Source organism: Pipistrellus hanaki (genome assembly GCF_964339955.1).
Source record: "Pipistrellus hanaki genome assembly, chromosome: 7".
Taxonomy (NCBI): domain Eukaryota; kingdom Metazoa; phylum Chordata; class Mammalia; order Chiroptera; family Vespertilionidae; genus Pipistrellus; species Pipistrellus hanaki.
The window spans coordinates 70,868,939-70,885,075 of record NC_140509.1 but is presented as its reverse complement, the minus strand read 5'-3'; the positions used below and the strand labels follow the sequence as shown (position 1 = coordinate 70,885,075).

The 16,137-nt window shown below is 41.9% G+C and overlaps 1 protein-coding gene across 5 annotated transcripts in view; it reads left to right on the top strand.

The window, feature by feature from the left end:
* Positions 1-16,137, top strand: part of TMEM200A (transmembrane protein 200A) — a 57,451-nt gene that overhangs the window by 25,279 nt on the left and 16,035 nt on the right. The window contains exon 2 of one of the 5 annotated variants that reach the window (XM_084889644.1): positions 12,309-12,454. The exons of the other annotated variants lie outside the window; for them this stretch is intronic. The gene's annotated coding sequence lies outside the window, so the exon portion shown is untranslated. The remainder of the gene's footprint in view (positions 1-12,308; positions 12,455-16,137) is intronic. 5 annotated transcript variants of the gene reach the window in all.

The window sequence follows — 16,137 nt, the reverse complement described above, 5'->3', positions numbered from 1 at the left end:
TCAAGCGGAGGTATGTCCTTACCGGGGGGTCAGAAATGATCAGGTCAGATGTGCAGTGAGCATGTTTTACATCACTTTCAAGCCTTCAGTGTCTCTAAGAGCATCTCGTGAGGGCTTGACCAAAGGTCACTTTCAATAGCCCAGACAGTTTTGGGCTCACATGGCCTCAACCACAGAAGTGGCCAGTGTTCTGTCATTTTCTGCCCAGGCGGTGTTACATTAGTTTGCTGCTAAAAGCCATAGTGTCAAGAGTCCTTTTTTCAGTAAGATCGTTTTCAGGCATTTCATGTAAAGCAGGGAAACTGAGGAGCACTTTCTCAGCACTGAGGAGATGACCCAAACATCACTTAGTGACATCATTAACCATTTGACCTATGACTTTTTGAAAGGAACCATATTGGTCTCGTTGTTCCAGAGAGCATGTTTCTACATTGCCTGAATATGCGCTCTTACAAATTCCATTTGAAAAATCTCCATCTGCATTTCATCTTTTGGCATATTATCTCTTCTTCTGAGAAAGGACTCCCATGCTTCATCTTACAAATTGAGTAGTGCACATGGCTCTTCAATTAGAGTCATACGTGAGTGTCGTTCCCATTATCTGTGCACTGCTTTGTGGTTGAGGGGAAATAGCCATGCATCACATCCCTGGTTGTAGTGAGTGATTCAACAAACTGCACTTGTGAGTCAGTGGTTAGGGTTTGAAGTCAGTATTTGTCCATTTCTCACAAACCTTCCACCAGCCCCGGAAGATTTGGCTCTGTATCCAAGGAGCCACCACCGTTGTGCTCAACTCAGGCCGGAGTCTGTAAGCTTGGTCCTGCGTAAAGGAAAATGCGGGACTGATATGCAAGAAGGAATTTTGATCAAGGCGTGGTATGATTCTGCTGTGTGATACCTGTCATCCTGAAATCCCCTTCCGTTCCCGCAGAAGGGAATACTTCTGCCCGCAGGTTCCTGCCAGGAACTGGAATGAATCCCTGTGAGTACGCAGAGGAGCAGAGGTGGCAGAGCTCTCTCCCCTCCCCAGGCTGCCCCTGCTTCTGGCAAGGGTTTGGGGATCTGCAGGGACGCCCCGCCTCTGCACAGTCTGCTCTAGGAGGTGGGGGATTCCTCTGACTTCCAATTACCAGTTTCTTTACACGTGGGAGGACATTTTTTTGGCACAGTTGATCCTCTTCTCCGTGTCTGGCTGACAGCGCCTTGCTAATTTACTTTTTGACATCCTTTCTGCATTTGTTAAGATGTCAACTGTAGGTACAAAGCCTCGGAGTGAAGGTTGAATTTACATCCTGGAGCTTTGAGTAGGTCTGAGATAGTAGAAGCCTTCTCTTTGCAATCAAGGTTATAGCACTGGGTAAACAGGAGCGTGGGTTGATTTATTTGCCTCCTTGCAGAAGTCTCAATACCTTTCCGTGAACAGTGAATTACAGAACCTCAGACTTGTAAGCGGATAGGGATTGGAAAGTTCGTGTGATCTACTGCCTTCATTCCCAGCTGAGGAAATTGAGGCTGGGAGCACTTCAGTGACTCAAAGGCCACCCAGCTGGCCGGTGCTGGAGCCTATGCCAGCATTCTGCTCCCTCTTTGTCCTGGGTCCCTCTCACTATATCCCAATGCTTTGAAAGTAGTAGGCATTCAGTCAATTCTATTGGGGATATCGAATATCTACATAGTTTCTTTCTGCCCTAGGATGGAAAAAAAGCACCTTTCTCCTTTCCCCTTCCACGTCTGACAGCTACAAGTCATACTGGATGGATTGGCCCACATTCTTGCAGCTTGATTGAATTGCCTAGAAAGGGGTCACTCCGGCCGTTTTCCCTCTCTCACGTGGGGGGAACCGTGGTTGGGATGCCAGCCAGCTGCAAAGTGTCAAAGTCCATCTGTGCTGCTGGAGGCTGAGGAGAGGCAGCGCCCATCGCCTGCCTAAGCTGGTCTATTTGTTACCCCGTCTGATACACAAACAGCAGACCGGTGAAGGCAGTCTCAGGAAGAGCAGGCCTCACTCGGCATGTCCTCGGAGGGGATGGTTACTTAAACAACGAATTTTTGGGAAAGGACAGTAGCTCAGGGAAAAAAAAAAAAATAAATAAATAAAATAAATGCCAGGTTCTGGTTGAGAATAAGTGCTCAATTTTTAAAAAGCTCTTATTAAACCTGGTATTAGGAAGTGTTTTGTTTTTAAAATAAAAGGTTATTGATTTGGGTTCCTGTTCATAACAGTTGCTTTTATTTTTTTTAATTTTTCAATTGCAGTTGACATTCAATATTTTATTTGTTTTCGGTTGTGCAGCATAGTGGTTAGACATTTTTATATGTCTAACCCCCCCTGATGAGTTTAGTACCCACCTGGTACCATGGTTACTGCCCTATTATTGACTATGTTTATGCTGTATTTTACATCCTCGTGACTATTTGTAACTGCCAATTTGTACTTCTTAATCTCTTCCCTTTTTTTTTAACCAGCTCCCTAACTGCCTCCCATCTGGCAACCATTAGTTGGGTTCTCTGTGTTTATGAGGTTGTTTCTGTATTGTCCTAACAATTGCTTTTATTTTTATTTTAATATATTTTTATTGATTTCAGAGAGGAAGGAGAGATAGAAACATCAATGATGAGAGAGAATCATTGATCGGCTGCCTCCTGCATGCCCCCTACTGGGGATCGAGCCTGCAACCCAGGCATGTGCCCTTGACCGGAATTGAACCCAGGACCCTTCATCCACAGGCTGATGCTCTAGCCACTGAGCCAAACCAGCTAGAGCATAACAATTGCTTTTAAGTTCACTGGCCAACATCCTGCAGGTGCCACGACTTCTGACCTGTTGCAGCATTCCCACAGGGCCACGCTCTCTCTGGGCCACTCCCAGGGGAGGTACCATGGAGGGGCCAGTTCTGCCCAATACAGAAGTCACCTCTTGGGCAGTCTTTGCTTGAGTTTTGGCTGGCAGAGATGTCATCAGAGTCTCACGCATCTTGAGGCTCTTCCTACTTGATTCTTCTTTCTCTCCTTTCCTCCCCCAGGTGCCAAGAGTTGGTGGTCTGAGGCTTCCTCTGCCTATTTCTGTACCCTACCCCCTTTATCCGTCACAGGTGTTTCCCCCAATCATCTCTTCTATGTCTAATTCTGTCTGGACATCTGCTTCCCATAGGACATGAACTGACACATGGTGCCTTAAAGTCTATTTTTAAATTTTAGTGTATATTTTTAAGTGGTTATTTATGTCTTACCCTATGAACTAACACACTTTTCCTTTATATAAAATAAACTGTTTGTATGAAGTCAGTGGTAATCTCAACTAAATTAACTCAGGAAAGATTGGACCTCTGGGCATGCCATGCCTTTTTACATAAGTTTATCATTACATCTACATGGGATCTGGCCGGCTTCTGGAGGACTAGTGCAGCCTTGCTTGGTTTTTCTTAAGAAATACATCTCATTGTGGCAGGCTTGGCTCAAGTTCAAAGAGTTGATGGGTAGGAAATGCTTCAGACAGATAGGATTTTCCCCCTGTCATTCTTATAAAGTATTTTGATATCTCATGACTAGCAGGTGGTTAGATAAAAAAAAGGAAGATAATTCGAATCTTAAAAGCCTGTGGCCTAGCATTTGAAAAGACAGGATTAATTATAGCCAACCCTTGTGTGATTTTTAAGGCAGTTTTTCTCTATGGAGTATTGTGCCTTATGTATGAAAAGGCACTTCTCTCTCTTTTTAATAAAAATTTGCTGTTTAAGTAAAAACAGTGAATCATGGTGTTAAAGTAGGTTGTAATCTTCAGACATCAGATAAGCTTTTAGAAGGTCTGCCATATTTATTGCAGTTTACATAATCTGGCTAATAGCAAAATTGTACACTGCACTTATCCTATCTAATAAAAGAGTAATATGCAAATTAACCATCACTCCAACACACAAGATGTCTGCCCCCATGTGGACACAAAATGGCTGCCACAAGATGGCCAGCAGGGAGGGCAATTGGGAGGGACCAGGCCTGCAAGGGAGGGCAGTTGGGGCAATCAAGCCTACAGGAGAGAGTAGTTGCAGAGGGACCAGGCCTGCAGGGGAGGGCAGTTAGAGTGACCAGGCCTTCAGGAGAGAGCAATTAGGGGTGACCAGGCCTTCAGGAGAGAGCAGTTAGGGATGACCAGGCCAGCAGGGGAGGGCAGTTAGGAGCAATCAGGCTGGCAGGGGAGCAGTTAGGCATCAATCAGGCTGGCAGGGAGTGGTTAGGGGGTGATGAGGCTGGCAAGCAAAAGTGGTTAGGGGCAATCAGGAAGGCAGGCAGGCAAACAGTTGGGAGCCAGCAGTCCTGGATTGTGAGAGGGATGTCCAATTGCCCATTGGGGTCCAACTGCCCATTGGGATTGGGCCTAAACGAGCAGTTGGACATCCCTCAAGGGGTCCCAGACTGGAGAGGGTGCAGGCTGGGCTGAGGGAGACGACCCCCCCCCAAAGGAATTTCATGCACTGGGCCTCTAGTTTAAAATAAAATGCTAGGGGCGGTGGTGGTGGTGGTGGGGGGATCATGTTTTTTGAAACTAAGATGAACGTGTTTGAGTTAAATTTTGGAATGAAGCCTTATTAAATCTCCTGGGCAGACTTCCCTGTGATTGGAGCTCTTTCGTGGGTTCTCTGTTAGTGGGAATTCTCTGTGCAGCCCAGGATTTAAGCAGAGACTGAGGACCAACCTCATGGTTTGGGATGTACTGCTTTGCTTTCATTCTACACATTAGAATCTGTCCAGTAAGGGACAACTTAAAAGCTGACAAAAATTCAGATGGATTCAAAATCTGTGGCATGATAAACTGTTATGCCTTTAATATTAACGTTTCCATGAGAAATATTTTAAATGCAAATGACATAATTGTGATTGTGGGCATTTTCTAGTAAAATTTCATTTAAAGAAAATACACAGTAGTTGCTTAAATGTGGAAAAAAAACAAGTAAAGAAAAATCTCTTATTTCTGTGAAAATGTTCAATAGTGCTAGGAAGTCTGTTTAGTAAAATATTTCACGTGGTATCCTAATTTAATAGTATTTAGAACTCCAGTTTCAACAAAGCTAAATGATAACCATTGAACATGTGAAAAATGATTACTTCAAAAGCCCAAATGAAAGAAAGGTTAAAGAACTTGTTTCTTAATTCTGATTAAGATTGAATTTGGGGGGCATGGCTCCTTATTTAATTAGGAATAAGCTCTCAATGTTACCGTAGCACTAGGGAAACCTCAGTGGGTGTATGCTTGACTACGGGAGGCTGCCCACGTCAAGTGGAAGTTTGGAAAATCAATATGGCATATCAGTGGACACTGGAGATTTATTTCAAACCAGTAGTTGACCATTCTGGGGTGAGTGGATGGGACACTAAAGCAAATCAATGCCATTTTTTCAAGTGTTTATTTTTTAAGACTCATGCTTACAGTAATTTTGCAAGTATAATACAAAAAACTTTTTTTTTTACCCCTAAGCCACTTGAAAATAACTTGTCGGCATGATACTCTCACCTTCAAGTACTTCAGCGTGCATTTCTTACACACAGGGACATTACATAACTACAATCCGACCATTAAGTTCAAGACATTAATATTGGCACATTACTACCCTCTAATCCTTAGATCTCATTCAAGTTTTTCCAGTTGTCTCCATAATGTCTTCGGTAATGAAAGGATCTAGTTCAGAATCGCGTGTTGGATTCAGGGGTCATATCTCATCAGTTTCCTTCAGGCTGGAATGTTTCCTCTGTCTTTCCTAGACTTTCCTGACCTTGGAAGGCCAGTTATTGTAGGATGTCTCCCAGTGTGGTTTTAATGAATGCTTTTTTGTTGTTAGCTTCAGGTTTGGCAGGAGTTTCACAGAAGTGTAGTGTTGTTGGGGAGGAAAATAACTTTTCCTCTACCTTCTTCATTGGTTTAGTGTTGGGAGGCCTGCAAATCAAACTGACAAAAGACAGATTAGCAAGAGGAAAGGAAAAACACGTAATTATGTATGCACATGAGTTCACAAAGAAATGTGATTCGAAGAGGCACCCAGGATTTGGGGTTTATATATCATCTTAATAGGGAATGGGGAAGGACCAGCCAGGGGCACACTTCTGGGAGAACAGATGACTTCTTAGAAACAAAGGGGCGGAGGGAAAGGGAGGTGCGGGGGCAGGGGAGCAGAGGACACTTATGGAAAAACAAATGATTTTTTAGAAAGATGAATGGGCCCTTAGGAGGATAGATGGGAGATATGATAGTTTTGTGACAGTATCTATTTAGATGTAGTACCAACTTCTGAGTTGTTCCCAGGGATGCGATTTATGACAGTTGAATGTTTTTTTGAGTTCTTTTGGGAGGTTCTGCTTTTAGGCAAATGAGAGATTTTAGGAACTCGGATGCCTTTGGTTTAAAACAGTTTTTATGCCACAGTAGCTTGTTCTGGATCCCTCCGTGATGCTGTATCCTCATTGCGTCATTTAGTGCTGGAGGTCAGCGCATCTCGCTAGGATGATGATGATGGTCACTTTGATCACTTGATTAGGGGTGTTCTGCCCCTATCAAGTTTCAGATAGATTTCCATTTGAAATTAGTAAGTATTTTGTGAGGGGGTACTTTGAATTAATACAAGTATCTTGTCCCTTCTTAAACTTTCAACTTATTCATTTGTTAATTTATATTATTATGGTCTCATTTTTAATGGGTCATAGTCTGTTACTATCCTTTATTTTGATGCTCAATTGTCCCATATTTGGCCAGTGGCAGATTCAAGCTGGCTTCTATGTCCTTTTGATAACCCCATTATTCTTGGAGCATTTCCTTGCTTTTTTGGGGGGTGGGGTGGGAATGGTTCTAAAATCATTTTATACTTTCCCTGTCCTAACTCTGAAATTAGTCATTTCTCCCAGAAGCCCTGATCCCTTTTAGTGGAGAGTGGTATTTAGAAACCAAGATCTGGAAGAGAGATGTTTTCATTGCTATCCAGGTACCCTAAAGAGACCATCTCAATAAGTAAGCAGCCTCTTATCACTGCTGCCCTCCTCCGGCCCCACAAGGACTCCCTGTTCAGTGTGAGTGCCCTGATTCCTGCTCTGGCCTACTGTGCAATACCGTTCCTTCCTCATGCTACTGAGGTGTCGACACCCATTTCAGGCCTCCTAACATCTCCTACGGGAGTCCTGTCCACCTGTCTCAGGCTCTGACACCCTGTGCCAACCACAGCCCCGTATGGAAATATCTCTTGCTCTCGTTGGGCTCTGAGACTCTGCGAATGGGCATCCCCACCCTCTCCCTGTGGGGATGCCTTCTTTGCTTTGCTCGATATTTAACATCCTGATTGGGGCTGCCATCCTTCTCAGTGAACATCTTCCTCATGCTAACCAAGTTCTGACATCCCATCCTTGGTACCACTCCTGCATGGATTTCTCTCTCTTAAATGGCTTTATGAATGAATTATTCATGAAGGGGAATGAGGCTTAATGCCATTTTAAAATGTTGATTTAGAAGTTATCTAATCATTCCTAAACTCAAAAGGTCTGTGCTCATATTTTCCCACCAAGATTCTGGAACATATAATTGAAGAAAAGTGGTTACTTAAGTCTCCTCATGCCAGTTTATTTTTAATGTGAAGATAGATATTTTAATAAGGCAAAGCTTTGATATTTAATTGATTCTGCATTCAATGAGAAACAAACACATATTTACAGCATGTCTTCTCCAAAGTAGACATATGCTCTGATGACTTAGGAGTTGGTTGTCTGCAGAGGATTTTGTGTCTAAAGAAAATCCATGACGAAAGCTTTTAAATCAAGTACCAGCAGGTCCCCATTCGCATTCCATCAGATCTGTGGTCTTTTAAATCAAACAAAGGGTCAAAGGTACTTCTCATTCTACACATGAGGATGTATACTGATAACCCCAGATCTTGGCACTGGAATTGCCTTCAGAGTCCTTTTCTTTGGACTGCCCGTTTACCTCAATTGTGCCACAACTTTGTCATGGAGATGCCTGTGAAATGTCAAAAAGGACATGTCAAGTAGGCTCCATGCTCCGGTAGCCAGTGCCTCTGTGACATCTTCATTTTGATGTCTCCCAGGCTTCTCAACCTGAGCATGCCTACATCGGAACTCTTGCTTTCCCAGCACAGGTTTTCTTCCCAGTCTTCCCTATCTCGGTGAATGACACAGCCATTCTCAGAGCTAGGGATCTGGAAATGTCCTTGGTCCCTCCCTTCTATCCCTTATGTAGAAGAGATCAGTGCATCTGTGGTCTGTGCTGTTCTTTTCAGCACCTCCTGTCCCGGCCCTCATCCAGTCCACCAACATCTCTTACCTGGTCTCCTTCTTACTCCATCCCTGTTTCCTGGGGATTCATTATCCTCACAACTGCCAGAGTGGTGTCTGCACATCAGATCATGTCATTAACCTGCTGAAATGTAATTCATCAAGCCAACAGTTCTGTATACAGCTGCATGAGCAGCCCATCCGTTCCTGTAGTCTCATCTTGTGCTGGTCACCCCTCACTATGCCCCAAGCACTTGGCCTTGTCTCTGTTACTGAAATATATCAGTTTTGCTACCTGAGAGTTTTTGAACATCATTCGCCTAAAATATCATAAACTTTCCTATTCCAAATAGAACCTTTAATCTTCACATGAGAGCCTAATGCTTACGAATGAGTGTGATTTGGGGACTAATTTCTGTCCTCTTACAATATTATTTATTTTGTACTTGCAGGAGAATTCCAGTGGCAATTAGCATGCAATAGTTGTTAAACTTAATTTACTATTAAGAAAACAACAGTCTGCTTCCGACTGCTGCTAAAATAAACATCTTAATAAAAATCAATGTAATTATAACATTTAAAATATAAATTGGAAAACACCCCACAGTGTTTATAAAATATTCAGTATTTGAAACCTGAAATATTTTATCAATTTATTGCGCATTTAATTTTCACAAGACTCATTTCAGTAAAGATGATAAGTTTTTATTAATGGTGTTTGTAAGTACTATAATGTTCACCATACTATATGTGAACAAAAATGTTCTCTAGTGCCGAAACCGGTTTGGCTCAGTGGTAGAGCGTCGGTCTGCGGACTGAAAAGTCCCAGGTTCGATTCCGGTCAAGGGCATGTACATTGGTTGAGGGTACATTCCCAGTACGGGGTGTGCAAGAAGCAGCTGGTCGATGTTTCTCTCTCATCGATGTTTCTAGCTCTCTCTCTCTCTCCCTTCCTCTCTGTAAAAAATCAATAAAATATATATTTTTAAAAATGTTCTCTTGGCGCTCAGGATCTAGTGGAGGAGACACATAACAAACAAATAAGCCAGCAAATACAAATAAGGGTTGGAGGGATATATTTTGTTGCTCATATACACTACTGTTGTTGGTTTTTTTTTGTTTTGTTTTTTTGTTTTTTAGCCAGAAACATACCGAACTTCCAAACCAACCTTTGGAAGTGAAATACAAAGAAAAGGGAGAGTCAGAGACTCTAGGTATATTAACTCATAGGAGGTAAATTATTTGAGACAATATAAAAGATTTTATTGTTTTGTAGATCATCTATCCACTGTCACCCCATCCAAAAGAGAATTCATTGGCATGGAAGGACTTGAAATTTAGCTTCTAAGAAGCGGGAGGTGAAGTGGGGTGGGAGAGTCGGGAGTTACAGACCAGGATTGATGGAAAGAATTGAGTTTGGCCTAAAGGGGAAGGCTTTTTCTTCTCCTCCAGAGTGCAAGATAAGGTGCCAAGGTGAGAGGATGAGCAGAAGAGAGTAAGGGAACCTCTCCCACCCGCAATTCCCCATGCACCCTGTAGACACCAGCAGAGAAAATTGGAACCTGAAGAGACAAATTGTTTAGTATGCTCTCTTCATTGCTGTGGGCTTGACTTGCCGACAGCAAGCTTCATTATTAATGAAGTGTATCATTCCTTGGTGAAGAAATCAGCTCTTTATAATTTAAAGAGAACTATATGTCAGTAGTTAGAAAAAAGAGAATCAAAGTCTCCATAACATGATACATTCCCAAATTTTGAGGGGACATTCATAATTTACTAAATTATGATAAATCTCCCCATCCTTTCCCTGTTTATGAGATCTCCTTTTCTCTATTCAAGTGTCATTCATTCGATGCTTCCTTCCCTGCCCCGAACAAGACAGTTCTTGGAGGGTGTCTGAAGTTGTGCCATTATGTAAAACAGAATAAAACCAAACAAACAAAAACCCAGTTGCCATCTGATGTGTAAAGATTCAAGGAGGTGAAGATCAAATCTGAATTGTTCATCATTTTATCCCCGACTGCCAGCAAGGTGCTTTAGGCACAGCAAATGCTCAGTAAATATTTATTGGATAAAAATGCATACATGAATTGAGTGAGTCAATGAAAACCTGATATGAGTATTATTTAAACACTTACTTTTGGTGTTGAATTATTATGACAGTTGGAACTCAGAGAAACCACGTGAAAATTTGAGCACAGATGGATGGCAATTTTTAAAAGTTTGAGAGTATCAATTAGCAGTCTTGTCCACTCTGGTTCAGTGGATGTGGCAGTGTGTGGGTGCATATAGAAAGCGTCTTTCAGGTGACAAAATTTAAACATATTGGTAAACCCTGAACTAGCGGAAAGGATTCTTTATGAAAATGTATATGGAATGTAAAATATAGAAGATATGTTTTTCTCGAATTCATGCTACAACATATCTAAAAAGCTCTCTATCATAAAGGCTGGTCTAACATATAACATTACACTCACTGGAAATGGACAGGCCTATTAAGAACTCAGCAAAACCAGGTAGTAGACACACATTGAAAAGTAAAAAAAAAAAAAAAAAAAAAAAAAGAAAAAAAAATTTAAACAGATGTCATAAAAACCAAAGAATATGTATACCCAATGTCTTCACTCCACTCCAACTTTGCTTGCTCTTAATTTGCACATAGTATCAATAAACCTATTCACACCTGGCCCTCTCATTTCTAAGACTAAAGCCCCACATGAGCGTTGGGCAGGGGAAGTTGCTGTAGTAACTCACTGTTCCCAATGGCAGCGTCTGTCTTCATCGGAGTCTTCTTGCTCTCCTCCAGACCTTTTCGGACCTTTACTTGTGTGACAGTGCTAATCACGATTATGCTTTTAAAAAGTCATTTCCCATTCTTGGCCTTGAGTTTCTTAAGGAAAGAGCTTGGCTTTTCACAAGGTGTCCAGAATATCGCACAAGACCATGTCCTAGTTGATATTCCAATCAAAACAAGGCAATAACCACTCTGAGTCATCAGGACAAAATTAAATTGTGCTTAATATTGTTTGAGGAGTCTGCAATTACATTTTAAAAATTACATTTTAAAAATATTTTCATCCCTAATAATGAAAGTAAAAAGCTTTTCTTCTAAAAGAGGTGAATACAAACTATTACTTCCCCTCTTTTTAGAGCCATTTATAAACCAGAGAGTGTCCCAGAGTTGAAATTTTACTATTTATTAGTTGTAATTCTATTAATGTGTAGTTTGCAAGCCATTTAAACTGAACCTAGTTCATAGCAACCTATGAGGAAAGGAGGACAAGTATTCTTACTTTATAAATAAAAACCTCAAGCCATATTTAAATTATGACCTCAAGATGATAGCTATTAAGGACCAGAGTTTTTAGTCTTTTTCGGTATGCTTAGTAATGTAGTGTTGTGATAAAAATCCTAAGCTTTAGTTTCAGAAAGATCTAGGTTTGGATCCTTCTTTTGGTCACATACCAGCTCTAACATGTTACAGTGGGCAACATGTTAATTGCTTTAGATGAAGGCAGTCTCTTGAAAAATTTTTGGTCATGTAATATTATCACATTTTAGTTTGGCCAAGTATGAACTGGAATCACAAGAGGAACTCTTTGAGGAATCAGCTAGTGAATTTCTTTTAGCTTGGGAAGCCAAAGGATTAGGCATTAAAAATTCATTTATTCAGTACACTACCCTTCTAGGTGTTACTAAGGTATATTTTAGACTTTCCAATTCTTAGAACATTGGAATAATAATAGCACCTACCTGTATCAGTCAGAATAGGTTATGTGCTGTAACAAACAAGCCCCAAATCTCAATGATTTGAAATAATGAAACATATTTTATTCACTCATGTCCATTGTGGATTGACCAATAGCTCTTTTACCTCATTCTTGTACCAGAACCTGGTATGATTGACTTTTTACTATCTGGAAGGTTATTGGTCATCATGGCAAGGGGAAGGGATGATAGCAAATTGCACACTGCCCCTAGAAGGGACACACATCTCTTGACTCACATTTCACTGACTGAAACAATTTTCTCTTGCCTTACTTCAGAGGGTCAGGAAAATACAGCACAACAATGGGCCTATGGCCTGGAAGGAGAACTGACTGGAATGTTGGTGAACAACCCTAATGGCCAACACCTGGTCCTATTAGGATTGCCAGGAATACTAAGTGAATGAAAACCTTACAAGAACTAGGTAATTAGGGATTGTTCTGACTTTGCTTACAAACTTTGTTAATAACTAGAGGCCCAGTGCATGAAATTTGTGCACAGAAGGTGGGGGATGGGGAGAGGGGGACAGTGCTGCATCCAATCCAATCTGCATCCTCTCCAGGCTGCATCCTCTCTAATCTGGGACTGATCAAGGGATGTCTGACTGCCTGTTTAGGCCCAGTCCTCCTAGGATCGGGCCCAAACAGGCAGTTGGACATCTTTCTCACAATCCAGGACTGCTGGCTCCCAACTGCTCGCCTGTCTGCCTTCCTGATACCCCGTAACTACTTCTGCTTGCTAGCCTGATCACCCCCTAACCACTCCCCTGCTGGCCTGTTTGCCCTTAACTGCCCTCCCCTGCAGGCCTGGGTCCCCCCCAACTGTCCTTCCTTGCAGGCCCGGTCACCCTCAACTTCCCTCCTCTGCTGGCCTGGTCACCTCTAAATGCCCTCCCCTTCAGTCTTGATTTCCCCAACTGCCCTCCCTTGCAGACCTGGTTTCTCCCACTGCCCTCCCCTGCTAGCCATCTTGTGGTGGCCATCTTGTGTCCATATGGGGGCAGCCATCTTATGTGTTGGAGTGATGGTCAATTTGCATATTATTTATTAGATAAGATAGAGGCCTGGTGCATGGGTGGGGGCCAGCTGGTTTGCCCTGAAGGGTGTCTCGGATCAGGGTGGGGGTTCCCTTGGAGTGTGGGGTGTCCTGGGCGAGGGGCCTGTGGTAGTTTGCTGGCTGGCCACCATATCTGGGATTTATTTATCTTCTGTAATTGAAACTTTGTAACCTTGAGCAGAGCCAAGCCTCATGCTTGCTCAGTGGCTGCAGCCATTTTTGTTGGGATTTGTTTATCTTCTACAATTGAAACTTTGTAGCCTGGAGTGGAGGCCTAGTCCAGTCAGGTTGTGTGGAAAGCTTAGCTTCCTCCATTATCAGGGAAACCCAAGCCTCCTGCTTGCTCTGTGGCCACAGTCATCTTGGTTGGGTTAATTTGCATACTCCTGATTGGCTGTTGGGCATGGCTTGTGGGTGTAGTAGAGGTATGGTCAACTTGCATATTACTCTTTTATTAGATAGGATGATACCTGGAAACTTATTTCACCTTGTTGCATGTAGAATCCCTTAAGAAAATGAAACATCCGGAATGAAGCCTGTCTAGGAAAAAGTAGGGCTGCATAACATCATAACCTTGTGCAGTGGAAATGTCTGTGTGCTGCACAGACAGCATACTGACTTGGATGACTTATGTGTAACAGTGGTCAGTTATTCTTTTCCATCCAGATAGGAAATTTGTGATTCATAAACCGCTAAAGAACAAAGAGAGTTGGAATTCTACCTTTCATTTTCTGGAGCCACGTTCATTATTTTTGAGCGTGCAGCCTTGTTTCTGTGCATTCCTTTGCTCCATGTTAAGCTGCAGAACACACAGTCCTGCTTATGGTTCATATTCTTCCAGGTTGATAGGAACCAGGTCAGATTGTAGTCAAAGCAATTTAGGCAAAAATAGGTCCTCATGGTTTTTAGAGTCCTCTAGGTGTGACTCCAGGGGAAGCAAGGAGGAGTCTCCCTAATCCTACTGGCACTGCTGGGCACTGTGGTCTCCAGCCATATTTCTCTAATAATAGCATTCCCTCCCCCACCTTCTTCCACCCCAGAAAAAGAGTCCTGTTTTAGATGAAATGTGGTCAGCAATTCAATCTCCCCCCCCTCCCTCCCTGCCTATTTTATCTGAGCAGAGGCTGGGCCTGTTGAGGAAATTCCTCCATCTTAGTGGCCTGCAAACATCAGCAGGCCTCAGAATCTCCTGGAAGACTTGTTCAAACAGAAGGGTGAGCCCATCCTCTGATTTAAAACAAACAAACAAAAAAACAAGAAACATTCTACATTCCTTTATTTTTAAAATTTAAAAAAAAAATTTTTTTTATCGATTTCAGAGAGGAAGGGAGAGGGAGAGAGATAGAAACATCAATGATAAGAGAGAACCCTTGAGTGGCTGCCTTCTGCACACCCCACACTCGATTGAGCCACAACCCAGTCAGATGCCCTGATTGGAAATCGAACTGTGACATCCTGGTTTATGTCTCTCAATCACTGAGCCACACTGGCCAGGCCATCCTCTGATTTCTAATTTTTTAGGTGGCATTTGGCCCATGAATTTGCATTTCTGACAACACTACAGGTTATACCAGTGTTGCCACATTTGAGTGGCACTACTTTATCTGAATGAACGCTTTCTGGAGCCCCTACCTCCCCGGCCCCAAGACTTCGTGGGCCATTTCAGGTACTGGTTTTGCTTCTTTTCTCATGTTGCTTTTGAACCGTTGGATTGACCCTATTTCTCTCCCTTTATGACAACTGCAATACTAGTGTTTCCTGTTATCCATCTGCCAAAATGTTTTGATTGTTATTGATTATGAATTCCTATGCTTTGGAACTATCTCATCCTAGAAAACCTTACAGAGAGAAAGTCCAGGGAGTTGCCTGCCCAGTACTTGGGAAGGCTGTATTTGGTCTTAGTGAATGTAAGACAATAAACACAATGCCAGCTACCTTACCAGGGTAAAGGGATGGTTTCCTTGTAGCAGAGACACTTGGGCCTTATAACCAACTATTTAAGAGATTTATGAGTGTTTTTATGATACTCCCAGTAGTAGCTAGCTAGTTATTCAGTTGGCCTTTTTCAAAATCATTAAAAAAGAGTTATTTCAGCTTTATTGGTGGGAGATAAAATTAGTGTGCCTGCAATTTTTCACAAGGAATTTTATCTTGTTGACTTATTCGAGCAATAAATTCACAGTTGTAGCTCTTGAATTGCTCTTAAGGTGACAACAAAATCATTTGACTTTTGAAAATAAAGGCACATTAGCCTAATGAAATGAAATTCCAGATTTTTAAGTGATCTTCTGTTTGAGATGTTTATTAATAAATAGATGAGCAAAGAAAAATTATATTTAGATGGACCCCAGAGTGAGCTCTTTTCCCAAATGGCTTATGAGGATTTTTTTAAATCTTTTTTTTCTCTGAGCCTTTAATTACAACAGGGCTATTTGGGTAGCTTGGTCAGTAGCAGACTTTGGACAGCTGTGTACATTTTTGTATTTGTTCTCCAGCTCTGTTTGTGTATGTACAAATATTTTTAAAATGATATTGCTTGCCCTATTTTTTTATATTCAATTAACTTACTTATTGAACATTTTTTCCCCTGTCAGACATTTTGTCTATAATTTTAAAATGACCACACAGTATTCCTTTATTTGAATGTACCAAAATTAATTGGCCAGATCATTTTGTTAATATAAATGAAAGAAAAATATACATGTTGCCAATTACCCATTGGAAAGACATAGAAAACTTTCATGTAAACATTGCTTACGAATATAAAAGCTTTTGCTGTATCTCCTCAGCTTATACTTCTCATGATACTTTAGGTGGGGGAGGGAAAGAAATCTTTAAACTGCCTGGGCTCTTTGTTTTTAAATTTATTTTTATTGTTGAAAATATTACAGATGTGCTTCCCTACCCCCCCAATTCACCCCCTCCCCCTGCTCCCGCCCCTCCCAGGCCTTCACCACACTGACTGTGTCCACGGGCAATACATATATGCACATGAGTTCCCTATTAATCTCTCCCTACCCCCATCCCAGCCTCTCCTCTGAGACTCATCAG